Below are 20,877 nucleotides of genomic sequence, written 5' to 3'. Positions count from 1 at the left end.
GTCTGAATAGTTCGCTCGGACTGCCCGTCCGTCTGTGGGTGATACGCTGTGCTCATATCTAGACGTGAGCCAAAAGACTTGTGCATTGCCTGCCACAGTTCCGAAGTAAAACGTGCATCTCGATCAGAGATAATAGAAGTGGGCACCCCGTGCCTCGAAACAACTTCCTTGAGGTATATTTCCGCCAGAGTGGAGAACTTATCCGTCTCCTTGATTGCCAAGAAATGTGCGGATTTCGTGAGTCGATCCACGATCACCCAGATAGTATCGTTTCCGCGCTGGGATCTAGGTAGGCCAGTAACGAAATCCATGGAAATTTGCTCCCATTTCCATTGTGGTATCTCTGGTTGCTGAAGTAGGCCTGAAGGTTTCTGATATTCCGTCTTGACTCGCGCACAAGTCAAACACTTGCTGACGTAAGTTGCTATGTGGGCCTTCATGCTAGGCCACCAATACGTAGTTTTAATATCGTGGTACATCTTGTCCGAACCAGGGTGTACCGAGTAGCGAGATTTGTGCGCTTCATCCATCACAAGTTCCCGTAAATCGCCATAGTGCGGGACCCAAATGCGTCCTGTTACATAATAAGCACCGTCTTCCTTCTGTTCTAAGCGTTGCCTTGACCCGCGTAGAGCTTCTGCTCTAACGTTTTCTGGTTTCAGTGCTTCTATCTGAGCAGCTCGTATTTGCGAAGGTAGACTAGAATGTATCGTGAGTTGTAAAGCTCTTACACGCTTAGGCGTAGTGTCCTTTCGACTCAGGGCGTCCGCCACTACATTGGCCTTGCCCGGGTGATACCTGATAGAGCACTCGTAATCATTCAGCAGCTCGACCCATCGTCGCTGCCGCATATTCAGTTCCTTCTGTTTGAATATGTGTTCTAAACTTCTGTGGTCGGTGTAGATGGCGCACTTGGTTCCGTAAAGGTAATGCCGCCATAACTTAAGTGCGAAAACAACCGCTCCCAGCTCTAAATCATGTGTCGTGTAGTTCTTCTCGTGAACTTTAAGTTGTCGTGAGGCGTAAGCTATGACTTTATCTCGTTGCATCAATACACAACCAAGACCTTGAATTGATGCATCACAGTAAACCACAAAATCGTCTGTGCCTTCTGGCAGTGAAAGGATAGGTGCACTGCAAAGTCTATCCTTTAGATGCTGAAAAGCTAACTCTTGTGCATTTCCCCAATGATAAACAACGCCTTTCTGCGTTAGTAAGGTGAGAGGCTGCGCGATCTTAGAAAAATCCTTAATGAATCTCCTGTAATATCCTGCCAATCCCAAAAATTGGCGAATTTCCTTTGGTGTGCGAGGCGCAGGCCAGTTCTTAATAGATTCCACTTTGGATGGATCAACGTGAATCCCATCCTTGTTCACCACATGCCCTAGGAAATGGACTTCACGAAGCCAGAAGTCGCATTTCGAGAATTTTGCGTAAAGCTGTTCCTTCCGAAGGAGTTCCAAAATAAGTCGTAGATGCTGTTCGTGCTCTTCTTTACTCTTAGAATAGATCAGGATGTCGTCGATGAAGACTATAACAAACTTGTCCAGGTACGGTTTGCACACTCGATTCATCAAATCCATAAAAACTGCCGGTGCGTTCGTCAGCCCAAACGGCATGACCAAAAACTCATAGTGCCCATATCGAGTCCTAAAGGCCGTCTTAGAGACATCCTCTTCCCGAACTCTCAGCTGGTGATATCCCGATCTCAAATCGATCTTTGAGTAGTAGCTCGACCCCTGCAACTGGTCGAACAAGTCGTCAATACGCGGTAGAGGATAACGATTCTTCACAGTCACCTTGTTGAGTTCGCGATAGTCGATACACATTCTGAAGGTACCATCCTTCTTCTTCACAAATAACACTGGAGCTCCCCAAGGCGATGAGCTAGGACGAATAAAACCCTTATCCAAGAGTTCTTGTAGTTGCGTGGAGAGTTCTTCCAACTCTGATGGCGCTAAACGATAAGGTGCACGGGCTACAGGCGCGGCTCCAGGAGCTAGATCAATCTGAAACTCGACTTGGCGATGGGGCGGAAGACCAGGTAATTCCTCAGGGAATACCTCAGGATAGTCGCGTACAACCGGAAAATCCTCTAGCTTCTTCTCTTTTTCTGTGGTGTCAGTAACTAGAGCCAAAATCGCAGTGTGGCCCTTTCGTAAGCATTTCTGGGCTTTAAGAAGAGAGATAATGTTCTCAACAGCACTTCTCTTGTCGCCACGAATCATGAGAGGTTCATTACCTAGACCAGGAATACGAACGATCTTCTCGTTGCAAAGAATCTCTGCTCGGTGTTGGGATAACCAATCCATCCCAATGACAACGTCGAAACTACCCAAGACAATAGGAATAAGATCGATAGCGAAGGTCTGATTAGCGAGAATAAGCTGGCAACCCTTGACTACGTGCGAGGCTTCCAAACTCTTACCATTAGCTAGCTCTACGGTGTGCTTGTCGCTCAGGGGTGTAGGAATACGCTTAAGCATCTTACTAACTTCTAGTGACACATAGCTAGTATCGGCACCCGAATCAAATAAGACTGTAACATAAAAGTCGTCGAGAAGGAACTTACCCGTCACCACGTTGGGATCATTCCTTGCTTCACCTTGACCAATCACGAACACACGTCCCCTAGCACCATTGTTGTTGTTGTTCCCATTGTTACCATTCCCCTGATTGTTGTTGTTCTGGTTCAGTTGGGGACAATCCTTCTTGAAGTGGCCTTCAGCTCCACACTGAAAGCACCCTTTGTTGTTACCCTGCTGCTGTCGCTGGTTCTGCTGAGGTTGCTGACGATTCTGGTTGACGGGGTATGCGCTTCTGCAATCCTTTGCAACATGACCAGGCTTGTTGCATCGATGACAGTTGCCCCTGGTGCATGGCCCACTGTGGTGTAGGCTACAACGATTGCACTTGGGGTGATTCCCCTTGTATCCACCATGACTTTGACCACTAGATGACTGCTGACCGGGGCTCTTGTGATCATCCGTCTTTCTCTGCTGAGACTGGGTTTGCACTGAAGTTGAACCCCTGCTTGAAGTTCCATCCCATTTCCGTTTATCCCCACTAGAAGCACCAGAAGTAGTTGCAGCACCTATACGCTTCGGTAACTTGTTCTGCTCCACCGCTTGGTCAGTAAGACGGTGAGCCAACTGTACAACCTGCTGGATAGTAGTCAACCTCGCTGAAGTCACATGACTTTGGATCTCTGGCACCAAGCCCTTGAGATAGAGTTCAATTCGCTTGTAGGGAGGATCCACCATAGTAGGACACAACAAAGCAAGCTCATGCGATCTCTTAGTGTATGCCTCAATTTCTGACCCCGACATCTTAAGATTGTAGAACTCATCTTCCAGTTTGTGAATGTCGTCACGACTGCAGTATTCCTCCCTGATCATTTCCTTGAAAGTTTCCCATGGGGTGGCGTTGGCAGCAACCAACCCTAACATCTGCACCTGAGCATTCCACCACGTGAGGGCCAAACCCTCGAGAGTACCAGTAGCATACTTCACCCTGCGCGCTTCAGGGCATTCGCACATTTCGAACACAGACTCCAGTTTCTCAAACCAGTGTAGGAGACCTACTGCTCCTTCAGTGCCGCTAAAAGTCGTGGGTCGACAGTCCATAAAGGTCTTAAAAGTGCACACCGGTGCCTGACCTAAGGTAGGTGAAAGAAAAGACAGAGTTTAACACAAAGGTTGGTTCACGAGAGTAGGATCCAAATGATCCTAGAACAATTTCGGACTGCAGGATATACCTCCTGCGTGTGCAGCTGCGAGCGCTGCGGCAACTCGTTCGTTGATCAAAGCCGTCAACTGGGCTTGTGTCATGTTAACGCGTCCAGACATGGTTCTTCATAACAAGAGTAACACGTGTGAGAGAGGTTCGCGAAAGCACGATAGTAGGACAGAGTAAGCACGCACGTGTTCAAACAACAGTAGCTATACTAATCAAGCATACCATGAGCAGTGTACTACGCAACTAACAAGTAGGCAATATACATACATCATATTACCTAGAACGTCGAGCCTTGCATGAGGAGCGAAGTGTCGTTGTGGACCGTCGAGCGCTATACCGGTTATAGTCTGGTTTTAACAAAAACGTTTCTCCTTTATTAAAACCAAGTTCACTATAACCAATGGCTCTGATACCAATCTGTCACACCCCCAAAATCCCACCTGCGGAGTACTACCGCCTAGAGGCGTGACTGACCAGGATCCAGCCACCAATCATACTGAACAAGCATATAAGTAGTTATAAAAGTTTAACCATCACGATTGGTGTTCCAAAACAAATAAGTTTAAGTTGCAAGCGGAAGCATAAGTTTAAAGTTATAACATAAGTTCCAAAAGTTTCAAGTTTAACATAGTCTTGTAGCAATCCCTGTCCCACAACGATCCTCCTCCATGCAAGCTCCCACTGAGTACCTATGGTCCTGCAAAGCATGTAGTAACGAGTCAACAACTAGTTGAGTGAGTTCACGGGTGGGCGTTCGTTTTAGTTGTTTTCGAAAACAGTTTACTTTATCTGGCATCCTGCCGTGGGGGTTACCCCATAGTTTTAAAAACGTGACCAGTTCATTCCCAGTTACTCCGGCACTCCGGCCGTGGGGGCTACCCCATGTACATCATCTGGCTCTCCAGCCGTGGGGGCTACCCCATGTGTATACTAGACTCGTTACCGTATCGATTGCTGACTGTAGTCATGTTTATGTGCCCTGAAAACATCAATGTCTATCATCATTGACGTGCCCCAGATCCATTAGTTCACGCCCGTCCTCTGCGGCACGGTGTGAGGCTTGTCAGACCTAAATAGCGCTATCTAACTAATGACCCGCTCGCCATTGGCCCGGCGATTAGTCGATACAAAAAGGAGGGACTTCGTGATAGAGTTTTAGTCTAGTACGTTTATCCGTCCATCCGGACGAGGAATCACATTCCTGAACCACTGACGTCCTACCCGAGGTAGACGAGGAACCCACGTTCCTTAACCCCGTTCCCAACCCAGGGAATCCCATGCTTTGTAAAGGGTGTGAACTCACCTCGGTTTGCTCGGCAGTTAATCACAGAAAGTCAATCAAGTCGCAAGTATTCAATAACGTCCTATCACGGTTATCACGTATAATCAGAGTCGAACCAAGTAGTGCACAAATGTTCAGTACGTTTGGCAATCACGTATAATCAGTAACAGTTCACAGTTAACATTCAAACACAATCCACAGTCTAAGTGTAAGGCCCAAACAGTTGGGCTTGTGATAACAGGCCCAAGTAACACATCAACAGTAGCACATAAATTCGGCCCACTAACTTAGGCCCAAAAGTGAGTCGCAACCGGACTCGCAAGCATAGTCTCGAGTCATGCTGTGTGTTGATCATGGATGGTTGCGAGTCGCAACCGGTGTCGCAACCATAGTCTCGGTTCATCATGCTAAGGTCTCGAGTCGCAACGGGACTCGTAACCTGTGGTTTCGGCTTGTCCTGTTATGGTTGCGAGTCGCAACCGCGTAGTCTCGAGTTGTAACGCTGTGGTTGCGAGTCGCAACGGGTGATTGCGAGTCGGTAAGCTGTCGTTGTCAAGTTCACGTGTTGATGCAGATATGGTCAGATTAATGGTACATTATAATCAGGCCCAAATCAGGAAACTACCAATAGCATTCCACTAACAGTTTTCCTAATCAGGTTACTAGTCAAAGATGGATCAAAATCACAAGGGTTTTCACATTCTTAACTATCATTCAAAGTGTTCTTCACATATTCAAACACATATTCAACAAGTTCATAACATATTAACCACTTATTCACCCAAAATCATGAACAACTATCAAGATACAATTTTACTAGCATGCATCCTACTTGACAAACATATTCATTAGCCGATTTTCTTAGTATAAACACCCAAACTTTTCGGATCTAATCCAAGTGCAACCAATATCATCATTCACCCTTTTTAACATACAATGAACCCATTTTCATCATCAAATATTTATGTATAGTTCAAGAAACATTCATGAACCGATTTCTTTTCAAAACATTATGTATAACTCATCTTAACATATTGTCACATAATCTCATCTTACAAACATAACATGAACACACTAACATTCAACAAAGCATTAAGAACACTAACCGGTTATGGGTTTCGAGGGTGTGTGAAAAGCTTCCAACCGGGTGTGTGTGTGAGCCGATCCAAGTCCAAAGATCCAAGAATGATGGAGTGTGTTTGTGTTCTAGAGTTTAGGTGAGAGAGAGAAGTAGGAGAGTGTGTGTTGTAATGTTCAACAAAATGGTAACACTAACTAAGGTAGTGTATTTATAGTCAAAGTTCCAAGTGTGTGCACCCTATGGGTTTCGGCTAAGGGTTTTCGGCCCAATGGCCCAACCGGCCAAAGGCCCAAACCGGCCTAATGGTTATGGTTCACTCGAGACCACATGGTCTCGAGTCGGGTCCTTGTTGTTTCGTGTCGGGTTCTCGGTTCACAATAACACACATACATATATACATACAATGCACACAAAACAAAGCACATAAAAGTTCACGTTATCATTAAGTTTAATCATTCAACTAATCACATAACGTACAAGTATATCGCATCAAGACACAACGAAGGTTCTAGGTTTCGGGTTGTCACACTTGTAGTCTTCCCGTATTGGCAAAAAGTGAGCAGATTTGGTCAAATGATCAACAACAACCCAAATGCTATCGTGACCTGATGACGTGTGCGGAAGCTTTGTTATGAAGTCCATAGCTATACTCTCCCACTTCCACATAGGGATCGGTGGTTGTTCGAGTAAGCCAGAGGGTCTTTGATGTTCAGCCTTGACCCTTGCATAGGTCAGGCATTTCCCAACGTAGAGAGCAATATCCCTTTTCATGCCCGGCCTCCAGTACTTGTAGCGAAGATCCCGGTACATTTTGTCGGCACCGGGATGAATAGAGTATCGGGATTTGTGGGCTTCGTCCATCAAAATCTGTCGAAATTCGGTCCACTTAGGGAGCCAAATTCGGTTCAGAAAATGGAAGATCCCGTTCGATTTACTTACAAGTTGAGCTCCATCATGATAGATTCTTTCCTTCTTCAGAGTGCGTTCATTGAAACAGGCGTGCTGGGCTTCGCGGATGAGGGTTTCGAGATCGTGCTGGGCTTGGATATTACGAATGCTGAGCAAATAACTCCGTCTGCTGAGAGCGTCGGCTACGACATTTGCTTTGCCTGGGTGGTAACGAATCTCATAGTCGTAATTGTTGAGAAGTTCTACCCATCGGCGTTGACGCGTATTAAGTTCTTTCTGATCAAAGATGTGTTGTTGACTCCTGTGATCGGTGAAGATCGTGCACTTGGTACCATACAGGTAGTGTCGCCAAATCTTTAACGCAAAGACAACCGTGCCTAGCTCGAGATCATGGGTTGTATAGTTCTTCTCGTGGATTTTGAGCTGACAAGATGCGTAAGCTATAACCTTGTCTCGTTGCATAAGAACACAACCAAGGCCAAGGTTGGAAGCATCACAGTAGACAATGAAGTCATCGTTTCCGTCGGGCAATGTGAGAACAGGAGCATTGAAAAGCATGTGCTTGAGGGTTTGGAAAGCAGACTCTTGTTCGGTTCCCCAAACAAAAGGCTTGTCTTTATGCGTAAAAGCGGTAAGCGACACAGCGATTTTAGAGAATCCTTCGATAAATCGTCGATAATAGCCTGCTAATCCGAGAAAAAAACGGACTTCAGACGGGTTGTTCGGCGTAATCCAACTCTTAACTGCTTCAATCTTCGTGGGATCGACATGAATACCTTGACTATTGACGATGTGACCCAGAAACTGAACCTCCTCTAGCCAGAATTCACACTTGGAGAACTTGGCATAGAGTTGATTCCCCTGGAGTAGCTCGAGAACCAAACGTAGATGTTGCGCGTGTTCGGCTTTCGATTTGGAATAGATCAAGACATCGTCGATGAACACGATGACGAAACGGTCTAGAAATGGCTTACACACGCGATTCATCAGATCCATGAAAACCATGGGTGCGTTGGTTAGACCAAAAGGCATAACAACGAACTCATAGTGGCCGTAACGAGTGCGAAAAGCGGTTTTGGGTATATCTTCCTCCTGAATGAGTAGTTGATGATAGCCTGAGCGTAGATCGATCTTCGAGAAACACGTAGCACCTTGCAGTTGATCAAACAAATCGTCAATTCAGGGCAGGGGGTAGCGGTTCTTGATAGTTAACTTATTCAACCCCCGATAGTCGATGCACATCCTGAACGACCCATCCTTCTTTTTAATGAAGAGGACTGGCGCGCCCCAAGGAGAGGTGCTCGGGCGAATAAAGCCTTTCTCAAGTAATTCCTGGAGTTGGTTTGAGAGTTCACTCATTTCGAACGGCGCAATTTGGCAACAGGGTTGGATCCAGGAATGAGGTCGATTCGAAATTCGATATCACGACTTGGCGGCAAACCGGGAAGGTCGTCAGGGAACACATCAGGAAATTCACGAACCACAGGAACGTCTTTCACTTCTGTCTTTCCTTTCTTTTCCTTCTCCGCTACTACAATGTTAGCCAAGAAAGCTCTGTATTCCTTGCGGAGATACTTGCTAGCTTGGACACACGACATGAGCTTGAGGCCTTTCGAAGCAGTTTCACCATATACACATAATAAATCACCATTCGCGAGCGAAAATCGAATCATCTTATCGAAGCACACAACTTCAGCATAGTTTTCGCGAAGAAAGTCCATGCCTACTATGATGTCAAAACTTCCGAGTTGCATCGGAATAAGGTCGATTGGGAAGATGTGATTGTTGAGCTCAAGAGTACAATCACGGAGAACAGAATTAACGACGACAGTTCTTTCGGTAGCGACTTCAACATCGAACGTCGATGAGAGTTGGGAGCGCTTACGACTAAGGAGCTTCTCGAATTCAAACGATACAAAGCAGTTATCGGCTCCAGTATCAAACAAAACGAAGCATAAATACCATTCACAAGGAACGTACCATTGACCACGTTGTTGTCAGTCTGGGCTTGGCGCGCATTGATGTTGAAGGTTCTGGCGCGTGCGGCTTGTTGCTGCTGCTGCTGGGGTTCTTGTTTCACAACCCTGTTCAGGCACATGTTCGCAAAGTGGTTAGGATCACCACATGCGAAGCAGACTCGGGCATTGATCGCGGGTGCCTGAGCCGCTTGTTGGCCTTGCGGGGCTGGGAGCAGAGCTTGATGAGCAGTGGCTTGAGCTGGGGCTTGACAAGGACCAGTACGGCAGTTAGCAGTAACATGACCGTACATATTGCAGTGAGCGCAGAAACGACAGGCAAGACCCACCGGATGATGATATGAGCATGTCGGGCAAGCAGGGTGGGGGCCTGTGTATTCACGCTTTGCTGGCGGCGCATATGTAACTAGTGCTGGACGGTGATGAGACTGCTGCTGAGCCGGTACGGCTTGCAGTGGAGCAGCATTGGTAGTGACAGCACAGTTCTTGTTGCTGGAGCTGATGTTGTTGTTCTTCTTCCTGCGGCGTGAGGACTTTGACGGTTGAGCGGTGGCGGTTTTGGCGGTTGGTGCGGTGGTAACTTGATGCAGAGACTTTGAAGGCTTATCCCAAAAACCAGCTTTTACTCGCTTGTTGTTGATTTCGGCGGCAAGCAAGTAAGTTTCTTCGATCGATGCTGTTTTCGCGGCGTGCACAAAATCTGCAACACAGTCGGGTAAAGCTCGGATGTACTTCTTGATTGCCATGTCTGGCGTCTTGACTTGATCGGGGCAGATGATGCTGAGCTGCTTAAAGCGAGCAGTCAGGACAGCGTTGTCACCTTCTTTCTGTTTGATATTCCAGAACTCGTCCTCCAGCTTTTGGCGTTCATGGGGAGGGAAGAATTCATCCATCATGATGGCCTTCAACTCTTCCCAAGTCAGCTCATAAGCTGTATCATTTCCGCGTTTGTTTCTCTCGGCCGTCCACCAGTCTAATGCGTGGGACTGGAAGACGCCGGTAGCGTTTAGGGTACGAAGATTTTCAGGACATTCGCTCTGGCGAAGAGTGACTTCGATGGAATCGAACCATTGGAACATAGCTGTTGGGCCATCTTCTCCTGTGAATTCCTTCGGTCCGTATGCCTTGAATTGCTTGAAGCTGAAAGCAGTCTTGGGAGCAACTTTAGGAGCGTCAGTTCTAGACTCCTCAGACGATTTGCTAACGTTCTTGTAAATTTCACTCACAGCCTTGGCCACTTGTTTAGCGAGGATGGCAGCAAGACGTTTGTCCCTCTTTTCTTGGCGAGTGAGTCGCGCGAATCGAGGTCCTGATGATGGTCCATTTGACATTGTCTGCAACAGACATCGTCATAGGTCTCAGACACATCATAACCGAATCTCACATCACACGTCTACTTCTATCTAAAGCTTAAGAGCACAATAAGACATGTATCACATAAACACATTGGCACATAATCACAGATTCACATAGAGGCACGTATGCACATATACACATAAGCACATAGAACACAGAAACACAAAAGCACATACACCTGTAATCACAGAGGCAGTTAGAATACAGAAGCCTATCATTCAAAGTTCGCGGGTCGTTCGAATATAGCGATCGCGCGTAACATATCGAGTAGTATAGTATAGCATAGCATAAGTTCGTCCATATTGTAGCGACTTGTCAGCGTTTTGGGATAGAAGTGCAGTGCGAGTCGTGCGCATCGATCGAAGCAGAAGCAAAAATCGAATGATTCTCCAAAATTTAAGCACATAAGCAGGTAAATACACATAAAAACACATAAAATCGACGAATTATCAGAGTCAGCAGTTGCGGGCTCAGAATCGAAACACCTAAAAATCAAGAAATAGATTGTCTGCGGCTATTAGACATTGACTATCCAAAGTGATTTGACTATTCTCAAGGGCTTGTTGTACACATTATGACTTTTAGGATCGTGCTTCTGCCTCGATTCTTGGGCGTTCGGCACGCATTCCTTTGGTCATTTAGTGACTTCAGGTCGTTGGAGTCCGTCGAGACTTTGGTGAGAGTTTTGTAAAGCAAAATGGAGCGGAATAGGTCGTCAAGGTTCGGGTTTCAACCCTGGCTTAACAACCTGGTTCCTGATTTTTGTTAAAATAGCGACGAAATTCTGCGTTAAAGTATGGATGTCACTCCTGATTCAACGCGAATTCTCGCGTTTATAGATAAATACAGATCGATAAGCAATTTAATTGAGAGTTTGCGGTTTTCACACCTAATCTCGATCAAATTACTCGTTGGTTTTGAATAATTGTGCGGTGATAGTGTAGTGTAAGCGAGAATGGCGAGATATATCGCATAAGCTTGTACCAAACCTTTAAGGGTTTGTACAAGTCGGTCTGTTGGTTCCTAACTATAGACTAGGTCTCTAAGACATCGGCCCGGACTAGGTCGAGTCTTACCTAATTCCCTATAGTTATGGCTCTGATACCAATCTGTCACACCCCAACAGATGGCGGAAACATCGGGGCGCGACACTGAGCGAAACAGATTGTTTAAGAGAAATTCCATAACAACTAATTTACCAGATAGTTTAATTATCACGTCCCATACCGTAACCCATCAAGTAACAAAGTTATTACAGACTTCGATATCTCCAAAACAATAAACATGTTCCGACCACTCAGATTTAAATAAGTACAGACAACTATTTGTTGGTAACTAAGACTCTTTCCTAGCCTTGATTTCCAAGCAAATAGACACCTTAAGCACATGTCACATATGTTAAAATAAAAGTCAATACACATAGTGTAATGGCGAGTATACAAGTTTGATAATAGCATATACAGTTCGAAATAGTTTACGCATAACCAGCACGTACACTGAGTGAAACGAAGCATGTTAGTTATCGACATGAACCTATCGATACCAATGACTGCGGGTTGACTGCCCGAGGCCGTTCGTAATACATGATCACCACTATAATCCATGTAAATAATTGTCTTTAACAACCCCCGTGCGAACGGGTGCTGAGTCCAAACTATAGTACTATCGGTGCTAAGGCAGGGAGACAGCATTCCATGTGTAAACATAACAAATAAGCATTCAATAAGTCACGTATAACATGCGATAACAGTTAGCGTTTAAAGTATCGCGTAGTGTGATCGATTGTGATTTAGTATAAGTAACGTATGTAACACCTAAAAGTGCGAAAGCAAAAAGGGATCGAGTATACTCACAACGGTTGATGGATTGAAGGGAGTGCTTGAGAGTGGGGTTAGCCTGATTAGAACGATAGCATAACGATAAGAAACGCGTAAAACGTTACATGTGTTTGTGGGTCTTATAGTTGTTCGGTCGGATGGTAATCCGATCAGACAGCTGGTCGTGTAGTGACAATCCGGTCGGACAGTTGTCCGGTCGGACCGTAGTCCGATCGGATGACTGTTCGAGTGGATTGTTTCTTCCTTTGAGAAGGATGTGTTTGTGTATGATGGTTTGACTTTTGAAGTTTTTGTTGTAGCATTCGAAAACATTGAAGTATCTCTACCCTTCAGGTCGGTCGGTCGGTCGATCGGACGGTCGTCCGACCGGTCGGCAATCCGACAGGTTGACACTTTAGTGAGAACAAGTCCACAGCTGGTCGTCACTCGATCGGACAGCAGTCCGGTCGGGTGGCATCCTTATTTTGAACATGTTTGAAAAATAGATTAAATGTTAAAGTCAAGTATCTCATGATCCGAAGAGTAATCCGGTCGGATGGTAGTCCGATCGGACATCAATTCGTTCAATACTCAAACTTTAAAAAAAGTTGGTTAAGTGTGGGACCTAAAGTGTCAGCCGTTCGGATGGCCAGTCGCTCGGATGGCTGTCTGGTCGGATAGCACTCCGTGCTGGTCGTTCAGTTCATCTTTCACTTGGTCGTTTTGATTGCTTGTAGTTTTATCGAGACGCTTTGACAACGTGGTAACCAATAGAACCCCATCTCGAACCCGGTAACCTGACCGAACAGGAATCACCCAAGTTCAACCAGTTAACCGGTTCAAGATGGTCGTTCTTGATTATCCCGAAATCGGTGGTCTCGTGGATAGAATCCAGATCTTGAGCCAACACATCACTAAGAACGAGTAGAGGTTAGAATGAGATCCGATTCTATCGGTTTTGAGTGCATTGAGTGTAAAGGAGTTGAAAGAAGGTTAGAAACCATCTTTCAATCCTTTTTCACCATGAATATGTTCAGATCGATGCAAGATCTTTGTTTATTTGTGTGAAAATCGGTTGGATCTAAGTTGTTCTTGGTGGTTTGAAGCCAAAACATGAAGTTCATAAGAACACCATGATGACATCATCCTAGAACACCTCAAATCTAGTGATTTCACGGTTAAAAGTTAAGATTTAAAAGATAGAAAGGTGTAGGAGTGCGTGTAGATTAAGAAAGTACAAAATTTAGGACGAGATCTTACCGGAATCGAGAGAAATCAAAGAAAAGGTGAGGAGCACGGGTTATTCGGTCAGAGAGTTTCCAAAAGTAGAAAGGATGAAAGTGACATGGGTATTTATAGGATTCCAAAAGAGGAAAGGGTGGGTCGGTCGGATGACATCTCACCCGGGTGACAGCCCAGTCGGATGGCATCTCGACCGGATGGCAGCCCGGTCGGATGGCAATCCGGCCGGCTGGCATCTGGTTCGAGTATGCGGCGCGACGATTTTTGATATTTTGTTTTCGATTTCGAGCGATGCGAATGCGATAGAGTTTCCTATTCAAATTACTTTTAATCCCAACTATTCATATCTTGAGCTATCTCTTCTCCACTAATTATCATAATTCGATTTCGATTGAGTTCGATTGCGTTTCGATTTGCGATTCGATTGATTTCCACACATAACATAAATAAACATGCATAAGTAAGACGTAAGGCACACACACACGTATAATAGTAACCAATATGCGTATTTCGAGTTGCGAGCGCGATTGCGATAAGCGATAAAGCGATTAATCATGTGATAAATAGCGAATAAACTTCGATTATTAATAGATACTCCACATAATACAACTAACGTAAACGATAAACTAGACTACTTTAAGTCAAAGAAGTCAAAAGAGGGATTGAGCAAGGGGTGATAGATCGCAATTAGCAATCTTTTCTTCCTTTGACTTCAATCTTGACTTTAACTTTGACTTTCGAAACACGGGGTGTTACATGCATACGATATGAGAATTTAAAATTTTTCTCAATCTGGCATTTTGGATTTTCATGATATCTAGAAACTTTTGAGGGAGGTCTGGATATCGGATTTTAATTTCCTGTGCAAGGCTTTCGGCTCTGCTTATTAACAACTCGATCTTGTCGAGTTCGGCAACATGATCCTGGCATGACCATGATGTTCTTGCTGGTGATTTACCCCTGTCATGTTCCTCAATCTTGTCTCTCCATGCATATATTGCTGCATCTAATCTGTTAATGGCATCCTGGGCACTGTTTTCAGATTTTAAACTCAGTGAGTCGCACATGTCACATGATGTTGTGGAGGCTCTGTTCAGTATCCTATACATATCCTCACCAAGGCTTTCCTTTCCTGTAGAAGCGAAAACAATGAATAACGTTTAATGGAGAAAAAACACCAACACACGTAGCGTTGTATAAGGCTTTACCTTAGGAAACACGTCATTGATGGCTTTTGGTATCGGCATTTCAAGCTAGATAGCCTCATTAACCGATTTCGCGGCTTAAAAATTCTGAAGAACCAATTTGGCTTGGTAAGCAGTTTCTTCCGTTGACCATCCGAAAGACCACTAACCGACACTTGTGGGGTTGGAAGCCACCATCTTTTGCTTCTTCCTTCTACTCGGCTGCCACCTTCATCATACGAAAACTCCATCTCCATCATTGAATTCAGTGTTTCCTGTCAAGGTTTTGTTTATTTACACTAAATAACTTTAGACCAACACTACCATTTTGTTAAAAATTTAGAATAATTATAATGCGAGTGATGAGATCACCTACAAGAAGCATGGCGTCTAACTTTTGTAATGCTGGAAGATTGAGATGCACATCTTCGCGAGCCTTTTGTGTCATTATTTCTATTGTCCGGCCATCGGGCATGCATTGCTTAGCTGGAACTAACTGAACCATGTAGTTAGTTGGAGAAAGTAACCAATCCATCTCTCTTCTCCACTTGTTCTTTTTCTCATCAGGCAGAGGCTCAGCTTCCATAGCTCTAAAAAAACTGTTCCTATTTATCAACATGTTTCTTGTGAGAAGTTGCACTACAACTATTTTAACAGAAGACAAAAAAGTTATTATCATATGTGTTCTCCATTAAATGCAATATTAAAAATGTGAAAGGCATGATAATCAAAATTTATGATGTATAAATCAATTAAACACACCTTTATCAATGTCAACATCGTTAAACACAACTATTGGACTATTTCCACCGAGCTCAAGTGTAACAGGCTGACAAACAAACATAGCATAAGTCCATAAGAACGATGTAAAAGAGTTTAATTCACAGTTAACCCTTAAATTTCAACTCTAACATGGTTCTTTTTATTATTAATAGGAAAAGGAAAAGGGATAAGTATAAATAATTAAAAAACCTTAACATTGTGAGTTGCAGCAGTCGTAATCTTGCTTCCTGTAGCAGTCCAATGATTCCTCAACATTAAACGATGATCATTTTGGTTAATGTGTTTGAATTGAACGGAATCTGTGAAATTATGTTTCCATAGAAATTGTTGATCAGAATGAACGAATCTGTTTAAAAGAGTAAACCACTCTTTTAGTGGTTCAAAAGTGGTTTCAAAACACTGTTTTAACCCAACAGTGGTTTCATACACTGTTTTATTTTCTAACATATGTTTTAACCCAAAGCATTGTTTCTAATATCTGTTTTAACCCAAAACAGTGGTTTCATTTTTTCTCCACAAAACATTGTTTTAACCCAACAGTGGTTTCAAACACTGTTTTATTGTCTAACATTTGTTTGCACCCAAAACATTGTTTCTAACATCTTTTTAACCCAAAACAGTGGTATACCGAAACCGAAAACACACCAAACCGATACAAACATCAAATCTACATTTCAAATCACGAAACTGATAACATATAACATATTCACTTACATGTTTGCAAACTTTCGGATCGGCTCCAACATTGAGCTTCTTTAGTTTCATAGATCGAGCAACCAACAAATTCTTCATATCTCCAAATTCAGCGTCAAACTTTTCTGCATATGTCTCCACTCCGTTACCAATTCCGTTTAAAAACTCCGGTAAACCTACCTTCACTATAAACAACAACAATATCTTTAAGCGAAAGATTTGCATCCTTTAAAGCCGTTTCAACTGGCATTTTAAGCCTGAACCAAATCTGATTTCCAAAGTTCAAAATTTGTTGTAGGAGATGGTGTATCGGTTTCTGTATGATTTTAAAAAATAAGAAATAATTATAAACGGATCAACAATCATAGCACCATCTAAAACAGACCTGTAGTCGTTTGTTCAGTGTGCACCTCCAAATTTAAACGTGCAATAGTCTCATCTTCTCTCTTCGGATCATTTTCCCTAACTATATAGACCTACAAATTAGAAATTTAGAATTACATATGTATGCCTTTAGCAACAGAAACAGTTCAGCTTGTTAGATTATCCGTATTTATATGAGAATAACGTACACGCTGCTAATAAGAACTGGTGTTATTTATGTTCATCATGTGAACACAACCATAGAAAAAAAGTACCTTGAATATGTAAGGTTCGACCAAATGAAAGACCAAAACATTTCCATCAAGCAAGCTATATCCAGCTGCAAACTTATTCCATCCTGCACTCATCCCGCTCTTCTTAGCATTGTATTTAACATGATGAATCTCCCCGTATTCATCTTCAATCACCATTTTAGAATCAACTTTTGGTAAAAACAACTTCCCAAACCACAGTGGAAAACCCTGCCATCCAAAACAGATCAATTATAAAACTTTTTTTTAGCTAAAAAGCTGCAACTCTACAAGTTGTTAAGAATACAATAACAATATAACGTTACCATCCAATATGTTGTGTCAGTAAGTCCTTTGACCATCTTTATACAGCTTGGATGCTCTGTTCCTAAGCTCGACTGGACCTCACCAGCTTTAGTCATGGCTGGTGGGCTTTTGAATTTTGAGTTTGCATGTTTGGTTGCAAAGCTTCCTTTTTGGGAGCTGTATTATCGATAAAAAACAATCACTTTTGGAACCATTTTTTAACAAGATAGAGATAAGAAACCACGAAAGCAAGCGAAACTGATCTGGGAGACTTGGTTGAAGAGTCTTGAGCAGCTTGTTAACTTATAATGCATAGTTAACCACTTAGAATTAAGGAAGAATATACCGAAGGAGTGCTTGAAACCCTAACTTAGATGAAGGGTCGATCCCGCAGCAGCTAAAAGGTGTTTTGGGCCAGGCGGTTAATACCATGCAATAACTTCTGGGCCCAGTTAAGGATGCTGTTTCTACTACTCTTTCTAGTGGTCTCACTATTCCTTTAAGTGAGTTTTTAATGCATTATGTCTGATTTTGCAGATGGGGCTTTTGAGAGGATGTTAATGATTTCTTATCTTGATGAAGAGATTCTAGTAAGTTGTTATAAACACCAACCCATACTCGCACCGACATAATTAACTTATTATACTTGTTAACTCCACAAAAAGTTTAATAAGCAAGTAGGCTCAGTTCACAGTTATTGGTCTGACCGATAGTTGCAACTTGGAACTGGTCATCTAAAGCTGAACTGGCCGTTTAGCTATTGTTTTTCTTTCATAGTTTTGGAACATGCATTATATTCATGAAACATCTTTATCATTTTAAGACCTTTTATGCAACCTAATGTAAGGCCCGTCTCAAATTAACACGATTTTAATACTAAATACGCATTTTATATAAAAATACGACCTTGCAAAAACTTTGTTAAGTTAACGTTCATTCATGATTAAAGTATTCGAGTTAACATCCGTACTAGTTTAAAACATTCAAAATGTAGCATCAGGTGTTTACATGTTTCACATTTAACTAAAACAAAATGAATTAACGCGGAAGCTTTGTTCGGATGTGTGTTCGGTTCTTGTCCGTTGCTTGATCGCCATCCGGAAGCATACTATCATCACCTAATATCAAAACCAACTTAAAAGTTAGTTTTAATAGCATAGAAACAAGTATAAATAAGTTCCAACATCAAATAAACAAAAATAAAAATAATTTTACGGTTTTACGTCTCTCGCGCCCCGCGAGAGACTACCTTAAATATTTCGCGGGCCGCGACAGCGCCCGCGTGTCGCGCCCGGATGTGGGTTTCCCTTCGCGTGCCGCGGGGGAGATCAATTTCCAGTAGGTTCTTATCTGGACCTGCATATTCTGCCCAGCTCCAATTTTTAACCAAAATCAAACTTTCAAAGGCCATAACTTTTTATCTACCAGTCTGTTTTAAGTGATTCTTTTTCCTACACGTCCGTAATTAAAATACAGATCCGTTTATCATATTGCTTGCATCAAAATCAAATTTATAGACTAAAATCCTATAATGCACTTTTTTGATTATTCGACCCGTTTAGTATCTAAGTATACTACATGTTTGCTATACACAATTGATTTTAAACATTTTTACCCATTCTCGGGCTTATAATTCATTAGCGTTTCACTCCCAAACTACGGTTTGCGCACGTAATGAACGCCATACTTAATTTCAATGATTCAAGCATGCATTTTTAAACCATTTCCAAGTTAAAGTTTTGAACTTTTGACCCAATACCAAGGGGTCATTTACATCAGATTTTGCGTGTCCGTTTATACGCTTACGCTTTCATAATACTCATTCATAATGTGACATTCAAGTCACTTTTAGCACAACCATTTTATAACATAAATTTGACCCGTTTGTTTGTCTAGTGAGTTTCTTCACTTCAACAACATACCACATTCACATATAATGCTAATTCGAAGTCAACTAAACTACGATCAATGTTCAAGCATAATGTAACGAAACCATAGTTACGTACCTTTAGTGCTTCTCCTAAAAGCGCGTATCCACTCCGACTTGTCCGCTTGAGGATTCAACTCCTTTTGCCTATAGAGTTTAACCAACGACTCGTTTAGAACTCTAACCATATCATATAACGCATAATTCGCCATAACATTCGAATATGCGTTTTTGTTCGAAATTTAATATTTTAACTTTCTTTTAGGCATTTTAACAAACACCTAATGGGCATCGTTTTACAAAATCCGCCATCAAGTTCATGACTAACTATTTGGCCAAGATTAAACAAAATTTTCAAGTTCTTTATGCCTAGCATGCATAATAACATATAGATTTACTTCATGGAAATCAATATTACTCACTTTATAATTGAAATTCTAGTGTTCATCTTCACCCTACAAAACCCATTTAACATCTAGGTAGGTGATTATGATTTTCATTATTATGAACCCCAATTCATCAATGTATCGACTAGGGTTCGTTCCTAATCATGGTCTCATCCTAGTTTTACCCAAACATCAAACATTCAAGTTCAATTCTCGATTTCATATGTTCATCAAGAACTCTAGATGTAACTAGAAGATGAAATTCGACATACCTTGTGATCCCTTCACTCGGGTGATCACTAATTTGAGCTCGGTTTTTTATTTAAACTTGAATTGCTTTCTTGATTTGATCAATTTGAGCAAGTTAGGGTTTTGAGTAAGAGAGCTCCTTGGCTCCTGTGGACGTCTCGACCAGAACACACACTTAGTGTGTGTGTTTTGGTGAAATGTTTTATTTAATTAAAACAAGTTTCCAGTTTTTCATGTTTAGCCCCTCAACTTTCCTCAAGTTTTTATAAAGGGTTTGAATACTAATTTCCTCATTATTTTTAGATTTCATGACCGACTAGGTTAATTATTTCTAGTTGTGGCCACTACCGACTTTTAATTTATAATATACCATTTATATTTTCGGGGTGTTACACCTAATTATTTAAAAAAACCAAAAAAAAAATTCAAATCGTCAAGCTTCCCAGCAACCAGCCTAGCTGGTTTGATTTTGTTTGTGTTTGAAACAGTAGTTAGCGGTTTGGCCCAAAAAGTTCAACAAAACCAGCTAAACAGTTATTTCAGAACATAAAAAATCGTAACTTGGATGATAAAACTGGAACTGAAGGAGTACGAAATAATAATTGATATGGATGTTGTTCAGATCATAAGAGACTCAAGTGCGGCACCAGAAGTTCTTACATGGTTGGTTGTGATTCCATCTCCCATTGATGTCGTAGAAGAGTATGAGAGTTGATATAAACATGTAAGGAGATTTTATATACTTTTGTACTGCATCAATCAGTCAAATAATTCTCACCATGTTGCACCTAAGTCCACGGGAAAACCAAATGAGTAATCGGTACGAATGCGACCGCCAATTCTGTTACGCGATTCAAGTACAACAACCTGAAAAGGCATGACATCAATGAAAATAGGTGGTTATTTTTTATTCTTATGACACTAAAAATACTATTATCAGAATTACTGAAGTAAGTATGTTCTTTAGAGTTTAGTGTACCTGAAATGAAGCATCATGAAGTGCACGAGCAGCAGATATGCCAGCAAAGCCACCACCAATCACGATAACAGATGGTGAGGCTGAACGCCTTGATGCAACGTTTGAATAGCAGATTGCTACATTAAGGAATAACCAGAATTAGATTGCAGGTAGAGAAATGATGATCGAACCTGCAGAAGATGAAACGATAGCTGCAGTTGATTCCTGTCATTAACTTTAATTTTAACACTCCAAAATATTCTATCCATCCATCAAATCTTAAAACTAACTGTAAAGTGTATCAGTAAATCATAACCTAAAGTAATAATTATTCATAATCCACAAAACACACACCCTAGCTCCCTTGATTCATAAT

The 20,877-nt window shown here is 42.3% G+C and overlaps 2 long non-coding RNA genes and 1 pseudogene across 2 annotated transcripts; 1 reads left to right on the top strand and 2 right to left on the bottom strand.

The window, feature by feature from the left end:
- The window catches only part of LOC110870610, a 34,043-nt pseudogene extending 16,946 nt beyond the window's left edge, over nt 1–17,097 (bottom strand).
- Nucleotides 17,098–17,301: 204 nt separating this feature from the next.
- Nucleotides 17,302–20,177, top strand: LOC110871496. Its single transcript, XR_002553788.2, has 3 exons — nt 17,302–17,484; nt 17,519–17,571; nt 20,166–20,177. It is a non-coding gene; the product is annotated as an uncharacterized LOC110871496 (long non-coding RNA).
- Nucleotides 17,908–19,706, bottom strand: LOC110871497. Its single transcript, XR_002553789.2, has 3 exons — nt 19,567–19,706; nt 18,988–19,055; nt 17,908–18,099 (listed from the first exon to the last, which is right to left on the bottom strand). It is a non-coding gene; the product is annotated as an uncharacterized LOC110871497 (long non-coding RNA).
- Nucleotides 20,178–20,877: the final 700 nt, after the last annotated feature.

The sequence above is a fragment of the Helianthus annuus genome, chromosome 8, assembly GCF_002127325.2.
Source record: "Helianthus annuus cultivar XRQ/B chromosome 8, HanXRQr2.0-SUNRISE, whole genome shotgun sequence".
NCBI classification, from domain to species: Eukaryota; Viridiplantae; Streptophyta; class Magnoliopsida; order Asterales; family Asteraceae; genus Helianthus; species Helianthus annuus.
The sequence above is the reverse complement of the archived record's forward strand: the minus strand, read 5'-3'. Positions and strand labels throughout refer to the sequence as shown.